At 39.5% G+C, this 23,073-nt stretch overlaps 1 protein-coding gene across 1 annotated transcript in view; it reads right to left on the bottom strand.

The window, feature by feature from the left end:
- NEUROD6 (neuronal differentiation 6) overlaps nt 1-22,169 on the bottom strand; it is a 26,583-nt gene extending 4,414 nt beyond the window's left edge. Inside the window, exons 1-4 of the mRNA XM_021388876.1 lie at nt 21,995-22,169; nt 19,999-20,099; nt 19,682-19,775; nt 7,149-7,219 (exon numbers count right to left, since the gene is read on the bottom strand). The gene's annotated coding sequence lies outside the window, so the exon portion shown is untranslated. The remainder of the gene's footprint in view (nt 1-7,148; nt 7,220-19,681; nt 19,776-19,998; nt 20,100-21,994) is intronic.

The following is a 23,073-nucleotide window of genomic DNA, read 5'->3' as shown; positions in this document are numbered from 1 at the left end:
TTTCTTTCTTTCTTTCTTTCTTTCTTTCTTTCTTTCTTTCTTTCTTTCTTTCTTTCTTTCTTTCTTTCTTTCTTTCTTTCTTTCTTTCTTTTTCTCTCTTTCTTTTTCTCTCTTTCTCTCTTTCTTTCTTTCTTCCTTTCCATTTGTTTATTCATTTATTTGTTGTTGAAGTGCAGTGTGTTGCCCCAGAACACAGGCTAACGGCAAATCCCCCACTGCCTCTAAGAAATCCTCCCCTCGTGACCTTCATCATTTTTTGACATTCCCCCCCCAAAAAAAGAGGCAGTAGAGGAGAACTGGGCACATGACGCCAAGGTTTCAGAAGTGTTGCTCTTTCTGGTGACGTGTGTTCACCTGCAACCACATTGATTCATTGCTCACACCCCTTCCCGCCCTGGTATGGGTGATTCGGGGTGCTTGCAGTGTTCCCCTGAGCAATTCCCTGTGACCCTAAGCCCAAGGGCTCATCTTTGGGAGCACCCTGCCTCCTGATCGGTGCTTCCATGTGCCCCTTTGCGGCTCTGTCCTCGTGCCCTTTTCTCCCTCAGCTGCCTCCTCGCCTCCTGCTTCAGCTCCCTTAACTCTTTTGTCTCTTCCCTCGGACAAGAAGCTGTTAACCGGAGCTGACAGAGCCACTCGGCTCAGCCTGGTCATGCAGCCGATGGCAAACTCCACCTTGGTTTGGGTTTTGTTGTTGCCTTTTTTTCCTTAGGGGTGGTGTGTTGCACAGAAGCGATGTCAAGTGAGTTGTAGGGGGAATAGCGTGTCATCTTTGGAATGTTTTCGGAAAGTTTGCTTTTATTATCACTTATCGCCGCTTTTTAGCGACTAAGTAATCTCTATTTTAAAAAGTGAGAGGCTGGGTATGCTTTTAGTATTAAAATAATCCCTGGCAGAGCTGCTATTGTTATGGGTCTGTGTCAGCGTTTCCGCTATAAATCCTGTTTTTGAAGGGTTTATAACTCATCTGCTTTCATTCACGTTGGGCCCAAGCTTGGCATTAATGTTCTCAGTCCCGATCCAATTATTTTGTTTTCACAAAGTTTCATTTAAATCTGGGCATTTTTTAAAATGTAGAAAAAAAAGGGAAAAGAAAAGAGGCAGCAGCAGAATAAGGTGTGTCCTTCATATTTCCATGTGTACGTACTCAATAATTTTAGGGACCCACACCAGAAAAAAATCCCTCCTCCAAACTTTGTGTTTGTGTATATGTATTTACTTATTTTTCACAGAAGCCAGGAGTATCATTCACTCTCTACAGAGCTCAGACCTCTTTTAAGAGATTAATTTTAATTTTTAATCTATTTTTAATTTTTAAATGTACTTAAAGCAAAAAAAATTCTGAAACTTCAGTAGCACCTGTTCAAAAGGAGCAAGAGCGGTGCTATTCACAACATTCATTTCATTTTATCCCAAATATTGCAATCTGTGTTACAGAGTGGGTAGAATCCCATTATTCTCAATAGGAATTTATGTATTAAGATTTACATTGTGCAAGGTCCTAAGGGTTGTCAACCTTTTCAAGGATTTTGCATATTCAGAGTATTATACAATGCACGGTAATCTAAATATGCAAAGTCCTGAGGATCTGAACCTTGTTTCAATGCATACTAAAAATATTAGAACAAATTGAAGGAAAGGTTGACATTGTAGTGTCCCTGTGTTAAGTGAAGAGATTTAAAAATTTACAGCAACCTCTAAAAAATACTTTTATAAAAAATATCTTCTCAATGTTTTGTTTTTTTAACCACTCAAATTCTATTTTAAAATGCATTTTTGAACAGCTGATACTGCTACCAAAAAAAAAAAAAAAAGAGAGAGAGAGAGAATTAGCTTGTGTTGGAGGATTCCCTCTGTAGCAGTAATATTACATTTTTGCAGATTCTTAATCCATCATTTGACCTTTTTAATATTTTCAAATAAATAGTGGAGAAACAAAATAACGGAGATATCAAGGTTTAAAAAGCTTTTACTGTGCATGCATAATAACTTTTCATAAGGATTTTACTACGCATTTTGTATTATGGATCCATGATATGCAAATGTGTACTGCTGTTAATATGCATTCATAGCAGACCCCATAACTGCTGCTTTGCTGTCTAGTGTGAATGCATGTTAAGAATAATACACAAAACACACTTAAATGCACTCTGTGGAATGGCTGCACAGCACCAAATATTTTGCTGAACACTTACCATAATATTTTTCCTGTGCCTGAGCTGTATGGTTTTGAATTAAAAGTGACTCTATTTCAAATGCAATGCCACCTCAGTATGAGACACAGCATTAACAGAACCATTGAAATAAGATCGAGTTCAAAGGACTGCAGTCCATGGGAGTCTTTCCAGTAACTTCAATCCGTTATCACCTTACCTCCAGGGAATGTCTCTATTATATTTTTTCCTTAAAAAATAAAAATTAAAAAATCATCCTTTCTCATCCCTTCATACCTCCTAGATACACTGTAGCAGAACTGCATCTGGATTATGGAATTCTAATGGTGTGTGCTCAGGACCAGTTTCTGCTGGCTTTGCTGCTAGGATTTGGTGTGTTATAGTCCATGTCATTCACTGGCAGCTATGAGACATCATGGGCAGTGGGAGACTGTTCAGGAGCAGGAGAGTTAACCAAACCTTTTTATTTCCCTTGTCTCCTCTCCTCTTCTTTCCAATGACAGCACCAAGAGTGACAATAACCCTGCTCACCACGTATGTAAAGTCCCAGAGACAATCCTGCAATGAAAAGCTTTCTCTTCCTCACTCAGCCTGGAGTCTCTTCCTACCACAGCACACCCTAGACATCTGGAGAGGACCAGAAATATCCCTGAGATGATGTATATGGGTATTCATCCTTCTCCCAGGAGAGATTAATGAAGACACTAATAACAGTCCTGGATTCAGAGAACAGCAGAGCTTTGTTGGATTGGAGTGATGTGCATCACGATCCAGGGCTGACCCAACCCCATGTCCCCAGTACAGCACTGCAGGCTACGGATGGCTTTCTGCAGGGAACCTGCTGTTTCTATCAATTCAGCTAAGCCCTCTCCCACCACAACTAAGATGATGTACAGGGATATATGTACTTCTCCCAGGAGAGATTAAAGAAGATGCTAATCAGGACCCCAGATTCAGGGAACTAACCTACATTTGTCCAAGAGGATTCGGTTCAGTATGAAAATGTGATTTTAACCCAGCAGCTAATTCTGCAAAATGTTATACATGTGCTTTGCCCTCCATAATGAGGATGTATTTCTTGCTCTAATCAGACATCCTTAATTTTATATTTTGAATAGGCTGTTAGAGATAAGTATGAAAGAGTTGTAGAGGGGTTAAAATAAACAGGAGTTACTTGGGTAAAACATGAATTTAGAATCTGAACACTGAATCTAATACTAATTGCTTATAGTTAACCAAAGCTGTGTTCGTGACCAAAAATTGTTCCAAGATTTCTGAAAGACATGAATAGAATGGATCTGATTTAGATATGACATACATTTAGTATAATCCTATTAATTTTGATCTACTCCTGGCTTACACTATTATAAGTGAGTAGAGAGAGAATTGAGCCAAATAATTTTAAGATGGAAAATGCAAATTATAAAATTGAGACAAATGTGCATTAACTTTACTCTATTCCACTTAGCAAAGCAATGGCAGTGTACAGCCTGAAAGCTTTGTGACCAGATTAAGAGGTGATGTGCACCTTGCAGCAATATGGGATTTAAGGTAACTCTCTCCTTGGGGAAAGATGCTCCAGTCAACTTGGTCATGTAACTGTGTCACTTCTTGAAACTGCAGGGGGTTAAGGTCAATCCTATTGCTTTGTGGTGTGAGGCAGCCCTAGGGTACTTCTGAGAAACAGGTTGTTTTTTCTTTGTTTTTCATTCATGCTTGGTGGCTGAGTTTGTCACACTTTCTGCTGCTCTACCTTGAAGATGCTGTGAGCTCAGTAAATACGACAGCCTTTTGGGGGTACAGCAGGGACATTTGGCTGTGGTAAGCAGCCTGATGCTGCTGATCAGTGCCTACTCTTTAGTGGCAATCTCTGTCAAACAGTTAGTTAGCAATGCTGCTTTTTTCCTCTCTTTCTTCTGCTGGTGCCTGCAGTGACTCACTCTCAAGCTTCCTCTGTGTTTCCATTTTGAGGATGCCTTTGTCCCAGTAAAGCTTGGTTTTCAAGACATACCTTGCAGCCAGAACCTCCCAGAAGAGGCGGTGTGGGTGTGCACAACCCCAGAAGAGACCCCTCGTAAGAAATTCCTGATTGGAAACCCTACACTCTGAGCTGGTACTGGTGCAAAGCCCATCTTGGAGGCACCGATCCAACCAGAAGAGCAAAAAGGGCCTTTCAGAAAGCACACACCAAGTTGAGTAGTTTGATTAGCACTACACAGCCTGCTCTAAATTAAATGCAAGATAGAAGGAAATGCAGAAGTTTAATGAACACTGACTTGAGGGAAGTACAAACCAAAACCTAAGAGTAATGTGAACTTTGGTGGACAGTTCACTCCCAGGAAATAATAGGATGTTTTGCAAAAGATTCTTGCAAAGTTCTGAGAAACTCTGACATTTGCATAATTTGGAGCAGACCTTTGAAACTCAGCAAGGAGAAAGCCCTCAGGCTATAGAAATGACTTTTCTTTACCACTGTGAAACTTTTATCCAGGTTCAGGTGAGCCATAAGGTCGTAAGAATCATAATTTCTTTTGTCCTGTGTACACTCCTCAGGCAAATTTTAGCAGCATGCTAAAATAATAACTGAACACCTTCAGAAAAAAGAAAAGACTAGAAATAATAATCCCTTTAAACCTATTTTGAAAACATATTAGTCAAGTTGACAAGTTGAGTAGTGAAGAGTAGCAAATGCCATATCTACCTATGAAACCTCAATTCTCTCTAAATGTACAAATATACAGGTAGATTCTTAACAGCAGAACTCACTTGAGGTGCTTGTTTTTATGAAACATTTTAAGTAGAGGGAAGGATGACTCAGAGTCACTGCAATGGGTATATCCTTTTTGTTTTCCTTCTGAATTCATTGCCCTTGCTGGATAGGACTCTTCCTGAGATACAAGATAATTCAAATTTTCATTCAAAAAGCAGGAAAATGTGGGATTAGGCATTTCAAGCTCTCCTAGAACTATGGCCTGTCTTACATTTTCTAGATCCGTATTATGCTTTTGACTTCTCACATTTTTCAACTGGTAAATGCAATGTGACAATACAAGGATTTGAGGATCTTACTGGAGATCTTTCCTTATCAAAAAGAAAATTAATTTGAGGTTTAAAAAAATAAAATCTAAGCCACTGTCAGAATTAAATGTTTGTCATGACAGCACTCCTTTGAAGCTGAGAAATGCTACTTTCCAGAAGGAAAAGGGAGACATCTTATGACATAGATCTTGAACTTGTTCTAGTTATTTACAGTGCCTTAAGGAAATGCTGAGAGTATTCAAGAATGTAGTGTCTGTATTATAAATACCCTAGAACTTGCTTTTCAAAAGTAGTTGAAGCATAGCATCACCAGGCCCTCTAATTTCACTGCCTTTTCCTACTGCAGACTTTATTGACTTGAAGACACTGGAAGATGGATAGCAATATACTTTGGAGGATCTTGACCTCAAGACACAGAATGATTATTTCACAGCAGAGCGTAAGCTGGATCATTTGAGCCATTTTCTCCTGAGAGTACTGGAAACTAGGTGTCAGGATTTGACTACAAGTAGAAAATTTGTTGTTATTTTTATATATATAAAACTGTTTTCTGGATTCATTTTCCAAGCTTCTGAGAAAGTAAGAGGCACAGCCAAATTCAGCTCAACTGTAAAACAATGTTGAATTCAGATTGGGCTGCAATGATTTTCTCCTGAAAACAGTTGCCAATTTGATCTTTAAAATACAATTGTGTTTTCCAATAATGAATGGGCAATCCTATTACTTCTATCTGAGACCTATCTGTAAGTTATTGATGTTTCTTATTTTTATTAAAAAAACATTTTAATGTTTTATTTCTCTCAAAAGATTTCTGTGCTTCTACCTGTGTAGACGTTTTTTACAAGATCTATGGACATCTTCCAGGAAGTGGCGTTGTCTAACAATCAGAATCATAGAATCATAAGAACGGTTTGGGTTGGAAGGGATCTTTAAGATCATCTAGTTATAACCCCCCTGCTATAGGCAGGGACACTTCCCTCTAGACCAGGTTGCTCAAAGCCCCATCCAGCCTGGCCTTGAGTGCTTCCAGGGAGGGGGCATCCACAACCTCACTGGGCAACCTGTTCCAGTGTCTCACCACCCTCACAGTAAAGAATTTCTTCCTGATATTTAGTCTAAATCTACCCTCTTCCAGTTTAAAACCAATTCTCCTCATCTTGTTGTTACCTGCCCTTATAAAAAGTCCCTCCCCAAGCCAAAATCAATGTAAAGGTATGTTTTTGCCATAAAAAGAGGCGAGGTTATCACAGATATAAGTACAAGATGAAGTAAACTGTACTTTCAGTAATTTCCATCTCTTTGCATCTCTTATGTCTACATAATCTCTGAGGAATTGCGTTAAGCCTATGGTTTGCCAGCTTCCTCAGCCACCAGGCATCATCAAAATCAGTGCTTCATACAGTAGCCTTGAGCACATGGTGTTGTTTTTGGAGGTAACTACACTCCAAAGCCATCTCACCTTACATGGTGTGCTAAGGAAATCAAGTTGTGTCTTTTGGCAACCCTGAGTTTTCATTTCTGTCCTTGGGCTGGCTGAGAACTAGTTTGAATCCCTGAATACTTCAAAGCAGCCGTGGCCAGAAGGCACCTGAAAGGTTGGCAAAAAGCCCTTCTTTCTGGCCAGGTTCCCATCTTGAAAAATGGAGTGTGGCCTGCTGAGCCCAGTGCTTGCTTGCATTTTCCCCATTCTACTTGCTCTGTAAGCTGACTTTCTACCTGGCTTCTGTGGCCTTACTGGGGGTATGACTCTTTAAACTCTTAAGTGCTGGGAAAAGGTCATATGGGACATAGATTCCTTGCAAAATGCTAAAACAGTCATCTGCAGAAACAATACTGAATATGCATACTTTTTTTTGCAAATTAAGAATCTTCCCATCCCCTTCCTTCCTTCATTTTTCCTCAGTGGTATGGCTTGTAAAGTCAGCTAGTATGTACCTGGCCTTATTTCAGTTTCTTTGTGATCATCTTCAGTAAAGCTGCTGTTTCTTCGGTTCAATTCTTTATTACTGCAATGTAAATGGGAGAGGAAAATATGAATTTTACAAAGTATTCAGAGATGTACATTCTGAATAATGTATTATAATATGTGCAGGGCTTATTCTTATGTTCAAAAGTTTTATGTGTGGCTTGGGTTGAAATCTGAAGTGTCCAGAGAGCCATGCTTGCTTCTGTGTTCGGCATTTGGACCTGTAAAGCATCTCACTAGGTAAAGTCATTTAGGTGAAATTCATCTCAAAAAGGTACTTTCCTAAGAATTTTGAAGATAGCCATGTGGAGAACATCCGCTATCTCCAGCAGATGGTGACTGGAATAGCCTCTCCCTGTATCTCTAAGCCCTTAAACAGTGTAAATACAGGCATAGTGATACAGAATTGATAAAATGATCAAGGAAATACATCAGGTGTTACAGCCTGGTCTTTGCAGCACTGGACCAGATCATGGGAGATGTTCAAATGTTGCCTGGATGTGGTCTTGGTTCATTCTCTTCTGGAGGCACAAGTGCGCATCAATGAGCTTTTTGCAAAGACTGCAAATGCTCCAACTCTCAAGGAAACAAATCTGGATTATGAAAAAGATATTTACAGTTTAATCTTGAAATACAAAGTGGCAGAACATGGAAGTTGTTTTCTTTCAGAAAATTACACTTTCTTTTCAGCATAAAACTTTGTGTCTAAGTGTATTCTAATGAAATTTCATTTTGAGAATAGGACAGAAAAAGAACTCAATTGATTTTTAAGGAATTAAAAAGGATAGTTATTTTCAAAATCACATACAATATATTGTATGTGCATTGTATGAGCATTTTTTTCTCAAAATGAAACATTTCAATTGATGTGGAACAAATATTTACTATAAATGTTGCCTACTGGAGCAACTGCATTTTCTTTTTTTTTATTTTATCTAAAGAAAAGCAAATTTAGAAATACGAGCTTTCTGCAAAGAAAGGAATGTATGAACTTTGGTGTACTGTGCTGTAATCCTTACTGCACCCAGGATAAATCAGTGTTTGAAAAGGCAAATCTTTTTCAGACATATATTTAGGCATATATTCTGGATTTGGAGTTTTCCCTCCATTAATCCATTTCTCTATCATTTGCTTACTACATCATACAATTAACATATCCTATTCTTGTTATTTAACTGCCACCAATATATGTTTCTACATGATCCCCAAATCTGTTTTTTCTTTTTCTTTAATCATCAACAATTCTCTAAAGTAGCCGCGCCGACTCCCCTATACCCTCAATTCCGTTTTGCCAAACGCAACAGAAAAAGATAGCCTTTGTTAAAAAGTTTAATGTTCTTAATTAGTAGAATTGTCGGACTAATTAGAATACCAATTAGAATTGGCAGGGCTATCGTTAATTTAGAAGTGCTGTGGTCTAGTGTTAATCACTATTAAACCTTATAGTTTGTGAAAGAGAGGGAGCAAGGAGATGAATGCACATACACGCAACCTCCCTCCCCTCCCATTTTAAATGTTAAGGGTCCATAATCATAATGATCTGTGCTGTCAATGTGTACTTAGGGACTGTTGAATCCATGGAGATGTTGATGCAAAATTAACAACTGTTTACGCGCAATAGTAGCATTTCCAAGAACTGAACTTTTCAGTGTGTACTGCTACTATAATGGCAAAATCCCACCAGTGGCTAGAAAAGATGCTCAGATACTCCAGAGTCTTTATCAGAAACATGCCAGAGAAATCCATTTACTTTCAGTACTGTTAAAATTGCTTTGAATATCGTACAGCACATGAGAAATAAAGATCTCTCAGCACTGTACAAAGTGAAATCAGGCTTTGGTGCCTACTGGTTCAGTAAGTTCATAGCAGTGTTTCATAGCCAGAGCTATCACTCAAATTCCCACAGTGAACCAGACGTACAATGGGAAATACGCTGAGAGTTCAGCAACTTTCGGTCTCCAGATCATACCCACACGCACATCTGCCCTTCCCATCGACCTAATTCTAACTTTTAAGAAAAGGGAAGAGCAAAACAATTTTATTCTTCAATCTCAAATGAAAATAAAGATAATTCTATTCAAACCACTTACTTACAACTTCTGTTCCTGACTGAAACCATACGAGACAAATTCCCAAAGGTGAATACTGCAAATATTGCTGTGAAGTCCATGAACACCATTCTCCTCACACAGAACCCAATTTATATCCTCAAGTACTTAGAAAAAAAAAAGAGTGTTAAGGTAGCTAGAACAGCACACGATAGCCTAATGTGAGCAAGTCCCAAGTACAAACATAACTTTCCACTTTGATTTTTTTTTCCATCTGCTATGAATTGCCTCCTGAAATCTCTTACTGGTCATTGAGGCAAAAGTGATGGTGCTGATTATTATTTACCTGGGGAAGAGGTGGCATGAGCTAGCAGAGGATGGACAGAGGGCACAGTAGAAAAAAGCAAGGTCAGTGAAACTGATCTCTGTGGAGCATGTAGATATCCTGTTGGTAATGCGACAGAGCATTAAACATTTTTCTGTTCCCCTCTAGCCTGATTTAGCTTAAATATTTCTCAGTTTACAGCACAGCTTGTCCACAGTCTGATCAAACACATCCAGACTCATTCATGCTGCCTTTTCTATTGCAGAGAAACCTATAACTGAGTTTCAGAGAATTCAGATGTTTAAATTGCAACTTGTTTATGGTCAAGAAACTGTTGCCTTGTTCCAATAGTATCTTGCACACTACAGCTTTATTTAACATCTGTTTATGGAAAGTTACAGTAGAATACGATAACTAAGTGTGTCTTGGCTCTTGCAGAGAAATCATGAATTTGTATGCTTTCTATGAAAAAAGAGATTTAAGAACCAGAGACAAAATTATCCTGCATAGTTCCTATCTTGTTACTACACAAAACTAAATTTTGTTCCTGGATCAGTAAAACTCTGAAAAAAGGAAAAAGAAATCAAGATATGGTAAATGAAACAATGAAAAGAGATGACTTAACTAAAAGTCAGCATTTTAATTCAGTTTTTTTTCCCTATGTAGGTTGAGTAGTGATTATTAAAGAACTGCACACAGTACTTTTCCTCTTTGCTCTTTACATTACAAGCTAATTTACATGAGAAATTTAAAGAGGAACTAAATATAGGTAATTGACTTGCAAGAAAAAGCAGTTTTTTCTTCCAAAACAAAGTGTTTTGAACATGTAGCAACTCTCTTCAAACCATAGTTGTCATTTTTAAGGGATTTTTATTGACTGTGGGTCTTTTTTATTTTAAGCACTACTACGCTCATTTCAATCCTGTGGTTTGAATCTGCCTAAACACCATGAGCAGGCCAACTTTAGACCCTATACATTTAAAATCCCACCAGAAGTTTACTCCAAATTCACCAGCTCCCACTGAAAGCAAGACTTTAGAATTAGTGAAGGAAAAATGATTTCTGTCATCTTAGGCTGCTACCGCCTACATTCTCAGCATCATATTTTATGCCATATCTTCAGGACTTTGGCACTTAGTCATACAGAGCCCGAAATATTATTATTTTTGTTCTGTCTTGGCAGACTCATGCATATACGGTGATGCTAAGAATGATAGTAGGGGCTTTTCACTAAGCTCAGCTCCAGGTGGGATTCGCTCACACCATGTTAGACGGATGATGAATAATAACCCTGCATTACACATGAAGTTGTGCAAGGACTCATGTACACTCAGCTTCCTCTTCAGCAGCTGCCTAAGTGAAAGCCACAGGTCTAAGCTTGTTTTTAGAGAACAGAAAGAGTAAACTTCATCTTCTTCTGGCTTTCTAAACTAGGTGCAATGAAGTGTTTCCCACTAACTTTGTGTGCATTAGGTAACCTGCTTGGGATGGACAATTTTCTTTTCATGGCTAACGCTGGATGAAAATAATTCCATGGTAAGCCTTTGTAGGCTCAGGACCAGAGTTGGTTGGAAATCTTTTGCCAGATGCTAAACCAGTTCATGTAAGTCAGATGTTTCTTGGGCACACATCATTATTAGTGAAACTTGTTGTTTTTCTGCTCAGAAAGTCAAAATCACTCCTTCTTGGGGTTAGCAAGTCTCAACAGGAGTAATCATTTTACTGGACAGTCCCAAAATGTATATTTCTCTAGTCAGCTGAACATTTATGTGTCCTGGCTTTTGGTAGTGGTGTGAGCCCCAATTCTTCTTTATGAGGTTTGTTCTGTGGCCATAATTTTTTTTCCAAAGTAGGGGTGCACTATAATCCTGGCTCTGAATGACCACTCCTTGGAATCAAGATTTCCAGCCCAGGCATAGAGCCTGGCTTGCAGGGGAGTTCACGCTTCTGAGGAAAACTCCCACAATGTGAACTGTCTCCAGAAACAGGCATTTTTCTGTTTTAAGTGTCTGGCAATGATATATGTATACCCAAACAAAGGTGATCTTCGAAGTGCAATCAGAGGGAGCAAGCCTGACCTTTTTGCCTTAGGTGGCAATGTGTTGGATGAGTTCCACCTTTGTGACCTGCACTGGTGGAAACCCCTGGCCCTGATGCACTGATCTGCTTCACACGTTGGTAGGCTCCTGTGATTCTGGGACAGTACAAAAAATTCCCTTTGCAGCCTCAGTGTGTTTCCCCAAGCAACTGCCCTCTCTGAGCTACATCGGAGATGCTGCAGTGATGTGGGAGCAGAGAGAGAGGAATCACTTTGCTCTTTCAAAACAGATGAGCAGCAATCTCGGCTTGCTTCTCCGGGTAACATACCACTTGGGTAAGAAGGCATCCTTGTGCTCAGAGTGCCTGGAGGCAAAGAACTGCGGTTGTGGATCTCTGGTATAGACAAATGATTTTTGCATTTTACTGCTATTTCCCCAACCGTTATTTTTATTTTTTGCTTAGGTGGTTTGCAGTTACCATGCTTATTCATTCTATTGTTTGCCTTTAGGGCTTCTCTGTGCCTTTCTCCACCATTAGTCCGTTCATTTTTTTTTTCCCCCAGTGATTTTATATGTAATCTTAATTTTAATCTAGCCTGTTAGTTGTCCTCTTGTCCATTGTAGATGCAATTGTTTCTAAAGAGATGAACAATATTAATTAATTTCAGTTTGGCACAAAAGACCTCGTATATTATGCCACCACTTTTACTCAAGTGATCAAGTTTTCCTTATCTTTTGTATTTCCTTCCCTTTTTATTCTAGCCATATGAAAATGTAGGAAAGAGATTAAATCCACTGTCAAAAGTCGTCCATGCCCTGGAGAGGGAAGATCACAAAGGGATACAGTCCACAGCTGGGGGGACAGAAATTTTGCTATTTGTTTAGACTTCATATTTGTTTTCTGGCAATAATCTTTGCCAAAGAGAGACCCCTAAAATGTGTACATGAAGGTTAAAAAGAGATTACCCTTGTGAAGTCTCAGCCTGTTCTCTAACAGTTGCTGAATTCTGTGAGCCCTGAAGCATGACCCAAAAACGTTATTGTAATTAATTATGGTAACTCTGATATGCATATCAATTCCTTTTGCAAACATACATTTCTGAATGCCTGTTCTAGTGACAGGGAGCTCTCCAGACTAAGTACATACAAAATGCAGTCCACCAAGGATGCTTTATTTTGTTTTTTTTTTTTCCTTTTTAAAATTTCTTGCTGTGTACAAGCAAATCAGTCGCATTTCAGATCTAGTGAAACAGCGAGGTTTTATCTGTCCTGTTGCCTTCTCTGCTAGCACAGAGCATTTTTCACCCTCAATTTAAAATGAGCAGGCCCTTGTTCCGAATCCATCACAATCCTTGATGAATTTCTGGCAATGGTTCCTACACTGCCATAAGGTTTCCTACTTCGGCGCTCTTCCTCCAGACAACACTGAGTCAATGTGCAACTGAAGGCAAGGGTACAAATTAGCTCAGTGCAGTAGGTGCTCTGCTACACTGGGGCCACCAGTCCTTCCTTCAGGAAGAAATGGAGGTTCTTTCACACTTAAGAACAAAAAATAAAGTTAAAAAAAAAATAATCATGCTAGAAAGTGTTGCCCTGATGCTGTGCATTTGGAAAGCATTCACTTGAATGCAGCAGGATGACTCTAGGCAGTGCCATCCTCCCCCAAAGCAGAGCAAAGGAAGGGGCCGTGGCTGTGGTACACGTTCTTTCCTCACTCTCATTCAATTCATTTCAAATATGGCACTAATAAATAGTGAATAATATATAGAAAAATGCTAACAGAAGTCAATAGCAAGTACACTGGTTTACTTGCCAACAAAAAAAACAAAAGTGAAAATGTTAACATGTGAATGCTGCTCCCTGTATGAAGAAGTGCCATGTTCCAAGCATAAGTGCAAACTAAAACCCCATTTGTGTGAATGCCTAATTATAAGGGTGAAAACACTGTCAATCTTAACACTCATCTGGGTTTCATCTTGGTTGCCAAATGGGTTTTGCTGTCCTATATGTTAAGAAAAGTCTTAATTTCACAACCCTGACAGGAGAATAAATATCAGTCAGAAGTAAGTGGAAAGGAATAAACATAGACTATCATGATGGAATTTTTATTAGCATTGCTTTTTTCTGACAATATGTAAGTATTATGAATCATGACAATATTCTTCAGCAGGAAGTACTGACAAAAATTTCTTAGCAATTTTATGAGCACGATCAAAAAAACAAAAGATAATTCTGTTCACAGTGCCTGCAGTGAGGAAGCCTAATGCAATTTGCAAAAGATGCATGTGCTGTTAAAGCTTTCTAATTGAAGCCAACTCATCAAAGGACCCAGAGACTTTGTCAAATGTCACAAGTTATATCTTACGTTCCAATGCAATTATTATTTAAATGTAATTATTTAAAGAACACTACAGACAGTAAGCACAAAGTCCCATTACCTTCTCATATCTACTTATTACTAAAGAGTTACCTGTGGATTTTTGTCAAAATCTTTACATACTAATGTCTGAAAGCGTTGCAGAGTTGTGGAAAAAAAAGAAAATTAAAAAAAAAAAACCTGTTTTTTTTAATACCAGGCAAAACTCATGGTAGGTGGTGAGGAGCTGTAATGTGTAATAAACAATTTGGATCTCAGGTGAATCCAGGATCCTGTAAACTTAGAAAAAGCACAAAGGCAGTTTCCTTTTAAATAAATATTTTAATTTGCATGACGTTAAAAGGGAAAACCATTAGTTCACTTGAGTATTTTAACCAAAGGTGGAAACAATTTGTAAGCAAATTTTCTTTTCTGTTCCAAAAATTGCCTGGTCAGTATAAGTTGTTTTAGTTTTTCTTCTATTTCCTCTGATTCCCAGAACCTAAGTCACTGAGCTCAGATTACCAGTTCAACAGCGATTTATTCCTATGTTTGGATAACAAGGGTAAATAAATAAGAAAGAAGCAAGCCTTCTTTTCCAAACTATAAGAAAAATAGCTCGAGTTCTGATTATACGTACCATGATAAAGACCTTTGGGATTTGATCACCTGTAAGCCATGTATTGTTTCAATTTAAACACAACAATTTAAAGCATAAAGCAAAACCTTTGCTAATGCTTCTTCTTTCCTATTCTTGTTTCAGAAGAAATTTTGCATGTCGGATGCCTGAATCTCATAAATACGTAAGGGAACAGCACTGTTGACTTTTGTAACATCTTTATCTGGTTTTTAGCCTGTCTGTAGGAGATTATCACACTTGATCACATTTAAACTCTCAAGAAAAGGCTCTGTAAAAGTTGAAACAATAGCTTATAGCAGTAAAAAATAAGCAAGTGGAGGATAAGAAAACCTTCTGAGGGCGGTGGTAGATACTGCATTTCTGGTTAGCCTTAGTTTGTGTGAGATGAGATGACGCACCTTCCTTAATGCCTTTCTAAACCTCTTAGGAAAGAATTTGGTTCCTGGGATGCTTGGGCTGAACTGTGCACTTTAGCTTTGCTAAGAATTGGTGTAACTCCTTATGAATTACTCTACCACCAGGAGGGCAATGTTGTGAGCATCACTTTGCCCAGGCTGTGCTGGGCAGTGAGGGAGCAGCGGCACTGGCAGGAGACACCAAACTCCTCCATTGAAGTGGATTGTAGCCAAAGTACAGCTCAAGGCCATGGAAAGGCTCTGCAAGAGTCCTTTCTTCAGCCACTTCTCCTTCTTCTTGACAACCCATCCAAATTTGACATAGTGAGATTGGAGGAATAAAACATATGTACTCACGAGGGCTCTAGCAGATCTGGCTTTCTGGGATTTGTAAGCAAGCTCTAGCAGCTCATTCAGTAGAGCAAACCAAGCACTTTTCTCCAGATTATCTTTCATGTATGTATAAACAGCATTTGCTACAAAATGTGTGAACTATGGAGCTCAGAGTCACAGCCTGCAGCACAGCAAACTGGCTTTTCCTGGAGCTCATAATGTGATAATTAAATTGCTAACAGGCACCTTAGTGATGGCATTTGCTGAAGATGTGAAAGCCTTCTTACAATCATACCTTTCTGTAGGGAACTCATCAGTAGAAGCAGAGCTATCAGAATAGATTTTTTTTTAATATATTTTCTTCAATGAGTACATTAAATTTTTATGTGGAGTGAAATGGGACAGGACGTGTTTCCCTTCCACTGCACAATGATTTATTACCCCAAAAAGACCGCAGAACTAATTAGCAGAGTAATTAATTAATATAAATTTGCATATTTGCATTTGCAATTAGTGCAGCCGACTGATTAGTCTGAAAATGGGAAGTTTGACTCATTAGATGTTAGTGTCTGCTGGACCGGAAAGCGGCTGCCAGATGAGGCGAAAAAGCATAGAATAAGCACGAGTGTGCGCGCGTGCGCAAGCTCATCATGTCTTTTGTTGGAAGAATGAAGAGCAAATATGTGGTCTAAGATACTAAGACTGCTATTTTTTTTTAATAGATTAATCTTTTTTTTTTTTTTTAATATTTTTCCCACTAACTTCCTTCCTGCAATGAGCCACTGCAACCATGAAACCCAGTAATGCTTCTAACAGTGAAGTCTTTAAGAGAAGGTATCTGCAGATCTCCTGATTTAGGTGTCGAAGGGGAGCTGTAAGGAGCCTCCTTGCTATGTGATAAATGGGACAAGGATGTTTCTCCTCATCCTACTGACTAACCAATTGCTAATGCTGAAAAGTCAAACTCAGTGGAGCCCATAAAAACGCAGGATAAGGGACTGGCTTTCCAGCTTGTGCTGCACTGTTGTATTTTCCTCCTTGGACATTCTTGTAAGTGTGCCTTGTATATATCTAAACAGTCCTGCTCTGTGTTCCTGGATTGTGTGTAATGCTCATAAAAGGGGAGGGTAATTCCCCCAAGTTTTTGTGACATTTGGGAAAACATTGGAGAGGTATGTCCATCTGTGTGGTTATAGATCCAAATGCCATAATGTCTGTAGGATGTTTACTAATGCTCCTCTCAAAGTGGCAGAGCAGAACAGAGATAATTTTCAAGTGGAATCAGTGGAGGATGCCCTGTGACATGCTGCACTGCTCTCTTTGCTACAGCTGGGGGAATGCTCCCATCCTCCTTCAGCAAGACACTGTCTCCTCTTCAAGACTAGTGTGAATGGGGATGGGATATTATGAGGTGCTTGCCCCAAGACAGCTGTCTGACAGCCCACTGAGTCTTTGTCCAAAAGCTTTGAATTAATTTTAGCAGTTGGTGGAATTTAGACACTTGTTTGGTTGTTGCAGAAGATTCCATCACTGGTTTTCTATATTTACATCATGGTGGATTTCAAGCAGCTTTCCCTAGTTCTCACGCTGTATTATAGCACGGACATGGATGAGTCACTTTGGTCCTCCTTTTTTTTTTTTTGTACTAAGCTCAGAAGTTTAGCTACAGCAGTTAAAGCCATAGCATAAGTTATATTTGCAATGAAGTGTATTTAAATTCTACTTAAGGAATGAGTTTAAGATAACATATTCTTCATAGGTATAAGCTCTGTTTCCTATGGGATTCTGCTGATATACCTTCATTAGACTGTAAAATCAAAGTATAAACTATGCCTAAGTCAACAGGAATATCTTATAAACTTGGATCCATCCATTTATGTGAGATTTGCAGGTGCTGAATAACTATCAAGATGCCCTTGACATATTAAATACATGCAAGATAACTCAAAATATAATCATCCCTAAGAAATGAGGGAATTCCTGTTCTTCCTTATATATCTACAGTCATGTGCCATAATTTGTTACTATAAGGAATGTGTGGGGATTACAAGAAAAAAATACTTTCTAAAAAATACATAAATCAGTACATTTTAATTCTACATTTAACTCAAAAATTAGGAATAAATTACACTGCCATTTGAAAATAAGTGCAACATGAACAAATACAATTTTCTAGTAATATTGTATCTATTAAATCTATGTTAGTAAGAAAGAATTTGTGAATAAACATCTGTCAGAAGAACTAATATGAGTAAATCATGTTAGTTAAAATATTTAACTACTACAGGAGAATATATATATTTTACAGTTATTTTTCTGATAAGAATATTTTTCACATATTTGGTCATAGTAAACTGCATTATGAGAAAATACTTTAAAATAAAATTTCTCCTTAACAAATATCATCCTCAGGTAAAAATTGAACAGTATTCTGTAGGATCAAGTAACCAAACTTGTTTGACCAAAGTCATGCTTGATATGCAACCAGGTATCCAAACACTTTTTGGACTTAAAGAGGTAAATTTGTTCCCACTACTGCTTTCAGGACCCCACTCCCACTGAGCTCTCTATCAGCATCGTTACGGTCCTGAACACTAAAAACCCAGCCTTGTAGGCAGACGAGTGTCATTTTGGAGATGAATGAACACACCTCTATGAGGTGGCTGTGGCCTGGAAGTCATAGCACCGTGTTATTTAGGTGTTGGTCCTGACATAAGACATATTGCCTGCGAGCAAATCATGTATCCGATTCCCTGCACCCCATGCATGCAGCCATCCTCCTTGCAGGTTAGTATTACTTGATACTCATGAGCCAAAAGTGCGGGCAGATGCATAGCTCTACATGTCTGGAAGCTCCCAAGTCACCAAGCTGTTCTTTTAATTTACAGACAGCTGTGAATTTACTTTTGGATCTAGACTGAAATATCATCTTCCCATATTTACAGCTCTTTGTTCTGACATTGTCTCCAGTTCTGGCCGTTGAAACTGCGTTAAAAGAAACCAATACTGTGCCCATTTAGGGCTGTCTTTTCCTCTCTGAAATTCTCAGACTCTACAACTGAGAAGCTTTTTGTTTTTTCTTAAACTTCCCCATGCAAAATAGCAAAACAGACTGTTTTCACGAGGTCCAAATGCCTCATTTCAGCTTTATTGAAGAGTTGCATTTGGATAAGGCTGTTTGATTCCAGCCGCAAAGTAAACTATTTTGCAGAAGCATGACGCACAAGCAAACAGAAAAGTACAGGGTGTACAGAGCCTGCAGTTGGAGAACACCCCCAAAGAGAATAGAGCAGCAGCAGTGACACAGCACTCTTCTTGGCTACTGTACAGCACAAAGGATCACAATGCAGCTAGCTTCCTAGGTCTAATTAGCTACATGGGGCCAAAGAAAAAACCTGTGACATTCAAAATTGATATGAGAAAAAAAGTAACCTGTATTTGTGAGACAGAAGATGGGCAAAAGCTTCCATTTGGACTCTGACACTGCCTGCATCAGTAAGACTAGCAAAATATGGAGATCTTCCTCCTGAAGAGGTGGAGAAATACAGACTGAATATAGGCGCAAGGGGAATGGTCAGAAACTCTGTTTCTATGTGGTTGACATGCTAGCAAATCAGCCCTGACAAAGAAAATGATTTCATTTGATATAAAAAAAAACCAAACAACTTGATATCTGTGTAGTTCATTTCACAACAGTGAAAGTAAAATGAGATTTTTCTAATAGCTAAGAATTTTTTGCCTGCAGGTATGGACTTTACTCTGGAAATAGCCAAAATAAGTCACTTCCAAAGGATATTGTACCAACAGTTCAGGTATTTCAGCAGCTGCTTCTACAAGTGAGGCGTAAAGAGGCAAAGGAATTTTAGTGTCTCAAACAAAAGCATGATTTAAAGGTGCCCAAATCTCTAAAATGGGTACAACAGGAAAGAAAATGACAGCCCGTGCTGTCCTGTGCCACAGAATATTACTTCTCAGGACTCTGCAAGATATTCTGAATATTATCTGCCTGTTCTGGGAAAGGCAGGTGAGGCTGGAAGAGGAGACAAGCAGCCACAACATTTGGTAGGAAACACCTGCTGGCCTGTTATCGGCACATGAGATTTCCTGGGAAAAGGGTGCGTGAAACATGAATGTTGACAGGAGGTGAAAATATATATGACAACTTAGAGGTATGTGACTGAGTCAAGAGGGAATACCGCCACTCAGCTGAAATTCAGGAAGCATAAACTAAACCTAGATCACAACAGAATGTAAATCACTGCATAGCAAATGAAGGACTTCAGTCAAGAGGCATTGTGAATGAAGTGAATGCTGTAAAACAACCTCCTTTAACGAACTGGAAGCAGTGTGTTGGGTGACTACTTACCTGTTTATTTTGGGTACCAAAGACTGCAGAATTCACAGGGCATCCATAACAGCCAGGAAGGGGCAGCAATCTGGAACTTGATGGATGCTGTTGCCTTAGGAAATAAATAAAATACTTCATGAAAACAAGGGAACTCTCACCATAAGGAGGTACTTTGAAAGCAGCAGTTGGAACAGCGCTACTGCAAGAAGCTCCACAATGCAAGCACTGAGAGCACAGATGTCAAAACAGCAAAATGATGTTCAGATGGAAAAATTGGACCGTTGCTGTTGTCGCTGGATATCAGGAGCTTAATCAGCACATAGCTGTCCTCTTACCACTGAGACAGATCACAGGCTCCCAGAGGACATTCTTGACAAATCTCCAGCACTTGCACGGCCAAGATCTCAGTGCAGCATTTTGAGTTTTGAAGGCACACCTTGAAAGAAGAAGAAAAATTCCTTCAGGAGTAGTTTCTTGACTGCAGTTGTGTTGAACAGCACGTTGCAAAAGAGTAGGAAGCAGTAAAGGAACAGACGTGCAGCAGCAGTGCTTACCAGGAGAGAAACAGAAAGTGATGAGATAATCTTTTGAAAGAAGGGATCTTGTAAAGAGGGTCTGTACATTAATAACTTCTTGCTCTAGATAGAAAATGCAGTGAATTATGGATAGTGCAGCAAGTTGAGTCCAAAGAAGATGTGGCCGGGGCATGGAAAATACTCCCAGTAGAGACCTTCATACAGCACTATCCGAAACATGGTATGGAAATGGAAACGTATTCTCCCATTTCAGTGTTAGTGCACTGATAGTTCCATGAGGCAGAAAATATTGCGTTTGCTCCATGTTGCAGGGCTATTGCTGCAGGGAGCCCTCACGTGCACATGCTGGACCTAGAAAAGTGAGGCAGCGCCTGATCTCATCTGATACAGAGGAAAAAACCATATGATGGCAAGTGAAGGCAACAGTCTCTTTTAAAGGTCATTTAAATAAAAGCAAGACCGGTAGATACAGTATTACTACCAAAGTAAACGCTGAAAGCAGAGTAGAAATTCTGCCCAAGGAATCTTAAAGATTTCCGAAGGCTGCATGTCTGATGCACAAATGGGTAATGGTTTGCATGCTATGCTCTCTCAGGGACAGTTAACCCTAAGGAGAAGCCAGACCATTTCCTCAGACTGTTACCGAGTGACTTTAACATGCCTGATGAGGGTTTCCACTGACAGATATCTGTAAGCAAGACTCTGGCTATGAAGGTGCTGCCCAGTTCATGATCCAGCATTAGTAAGCTTACCAAATTAGTACAGCTTCCTGACTGGAGGGATGAAGAGGAAATCCTTCTATGACTAAACATCATAAGGTGGAAGAAAATCTCCATTCCAACAGAGGAAACCCCTATTGGACAGTATCAGGCTGATATGGTAGTCACCCAGATGAAATGCAAAACATTCAGTTAGAAAATGTAGCTACTGCGGTAAAGCCTCAGGCTCCAGGGAATTATTAATACTAGTGCAATTGCTTCAGTCATGAAGACTTAGGCTGCTATGAAGAAACTGTGAATGAGATTGCTAGCAGCAATCACAGAAGCCCACTCTGAAGAGGAAAGAGAGAACACAATGATAACCCCCATAAGCACAATCAGCAGATGACTCTACCAGCGCGTAGTCAGCCACCCAGCTTACTGTAACTGAGGAGAGACAGGTCACTCCTGAGTCTCTACATTAGGGGCCTGGATTTGTCTTTCTCTGGAGGTCGCTGTTTCATTTTGCTAACTGTGGAGGAAAGACCACGGAATGCAGCTCCGTGGTGGGTGCTCTGTAGGAAGCTGCCTCATGATAGGTGTTGCCGTTATTCTTTTTACCATAACTTTGCATTCATAAAGCAATACTTACACCAGACACTGAAGGAGTTTCCTGCTAAAACTCAAATGAAGTAATGATCTCGCCAAGCTTCACTGATTTCTTGGTGGGGAATGCCTTATGTCTATGCAGCCTTATGTCTATGCAGTGACGGCTGACGTTACTTTAATGGGGATAAGGTCTTCTTGCATGTGGGTGCTTAGATGGGTTGCAGAGAGCAGGGGTCTTCTTGTGAAAAGCCTTATCAAGTCAGCCATTCTTGTTTTCTTCTGTCATGTGTAAAATCTTCATGGCTGGAAAAAGCCTGAACTCAGCCAATGTCAGGGAGACTAAAGGGAAAAATCTGAAATTACCTTAAATGGTGGCCACTATGCAAAAAACCACATTATCTTGAAGATGAAACAGAGCACTCTACAGGTCCTGGCAGCTTACCCAGCCCAAGCACTTACAAAGAGATTCATCAAAATGTCTTACTTACGTAAGCAGGTGTCTTCCTCACCCCAGGGAGCATTCCAGTGGCCAGCCTTGCAGAGGGGTCATGGGAAATTTAATTAAAGGCTGAGACTACAGTGTTCAGAAGAAAGGCTGCAAAGAGTTCCCCAGCAACAACAGCCTTAAGCAGGGGACTTCCAGCAAAGGGGAAACCCCAAGAAATTTCCTTTTAATTACACCACCAAACACCACAGTGCTTCATGAAAGAAGGAAGGCATTTGAATGAAGACGCACTCAGAGAGAAGAGTGCAAGTAGTCAAGGCTTGTGTATTTGGTGCAGGTTTACACAAGCAACTTACGCATCTTGTTCTCTCAGAATTAGGTCTTGTTCTCATGCATATGCAGTAGAGTATTGTGGTTTCCTTCTTGAACTGTTGTCTGCCAATGTGACACGCCCAGTTGCTGAAAGAGAGATCACGTTAAAATAGGGGTATGGGGGTGTCACTTGAAGAAGCGCAGGCTAGAAGGATGCCTTCTATCAGGATTGCCTCAGGACATGTCTTTGTGGGCCTGCTGTGGCACCCCCCATTCCTGGGAGGCATGTGCAGGGGATAAAAATCTGCAAGGGTCCAGAAATACTGGCGGTGCTATAAAGAGGCATCCTAACACCTTCCTAATGTTTTCAATTTCATCCAAATCATATCATGAGATTTGCAAAAAAATGTTTTAAGGAGCCTAGTGATGGTAGTTAGCATTTGACTTTCAGCCTCCAGAGCCTGCTATTAAGACCTTTCTCATCAGAGCCAGCAGATGTGAGACCAAGTATGGATGAATGTGTATTTTTCTTCCTGCTTGGTATATCTTGTTGCCTATATTACATGAGTGAAGCAGCAGATCTAAAGAGGGCAGCATAACACATGATGTTGTAGGTCTTTACACAAATAACTCATTTAATTCATCAAAAAAGTGAGACTTTGAAAGATGTACAGTACACTTTTTTCCTCATGCCTCTTTCTTCTAGGAGAAAAGACAAGAGGTTCTGAGCAACCGTTATATCCCACCAGTAAAATAAATTAGCAAGACTTCTGTTACTTTGCCTCCTATGTTGACCCCTGTAGTGGCTGC

The sequence above is a fragment of the Numida meleagris genome, chromosome 2 (assembly GCF_002078875.1).
Source record: "Numida meleagris isolate 19003 breed g44 Domestic line chromosome 2, NumMel1.0, whole genome shotgun sequence".
Classification (NCBI taxonomy): domain Eukaryota; kingdom Metazoa; phylum Chordata; class Aves; order Galliformes; family Numididae; genus Numida; species Numida meleagris.
The sequence above is the reverse complement of the archived record's forward strand: the minus strand, read 5'-3'. Positions and strand labels throughout refer to the sequence as shown.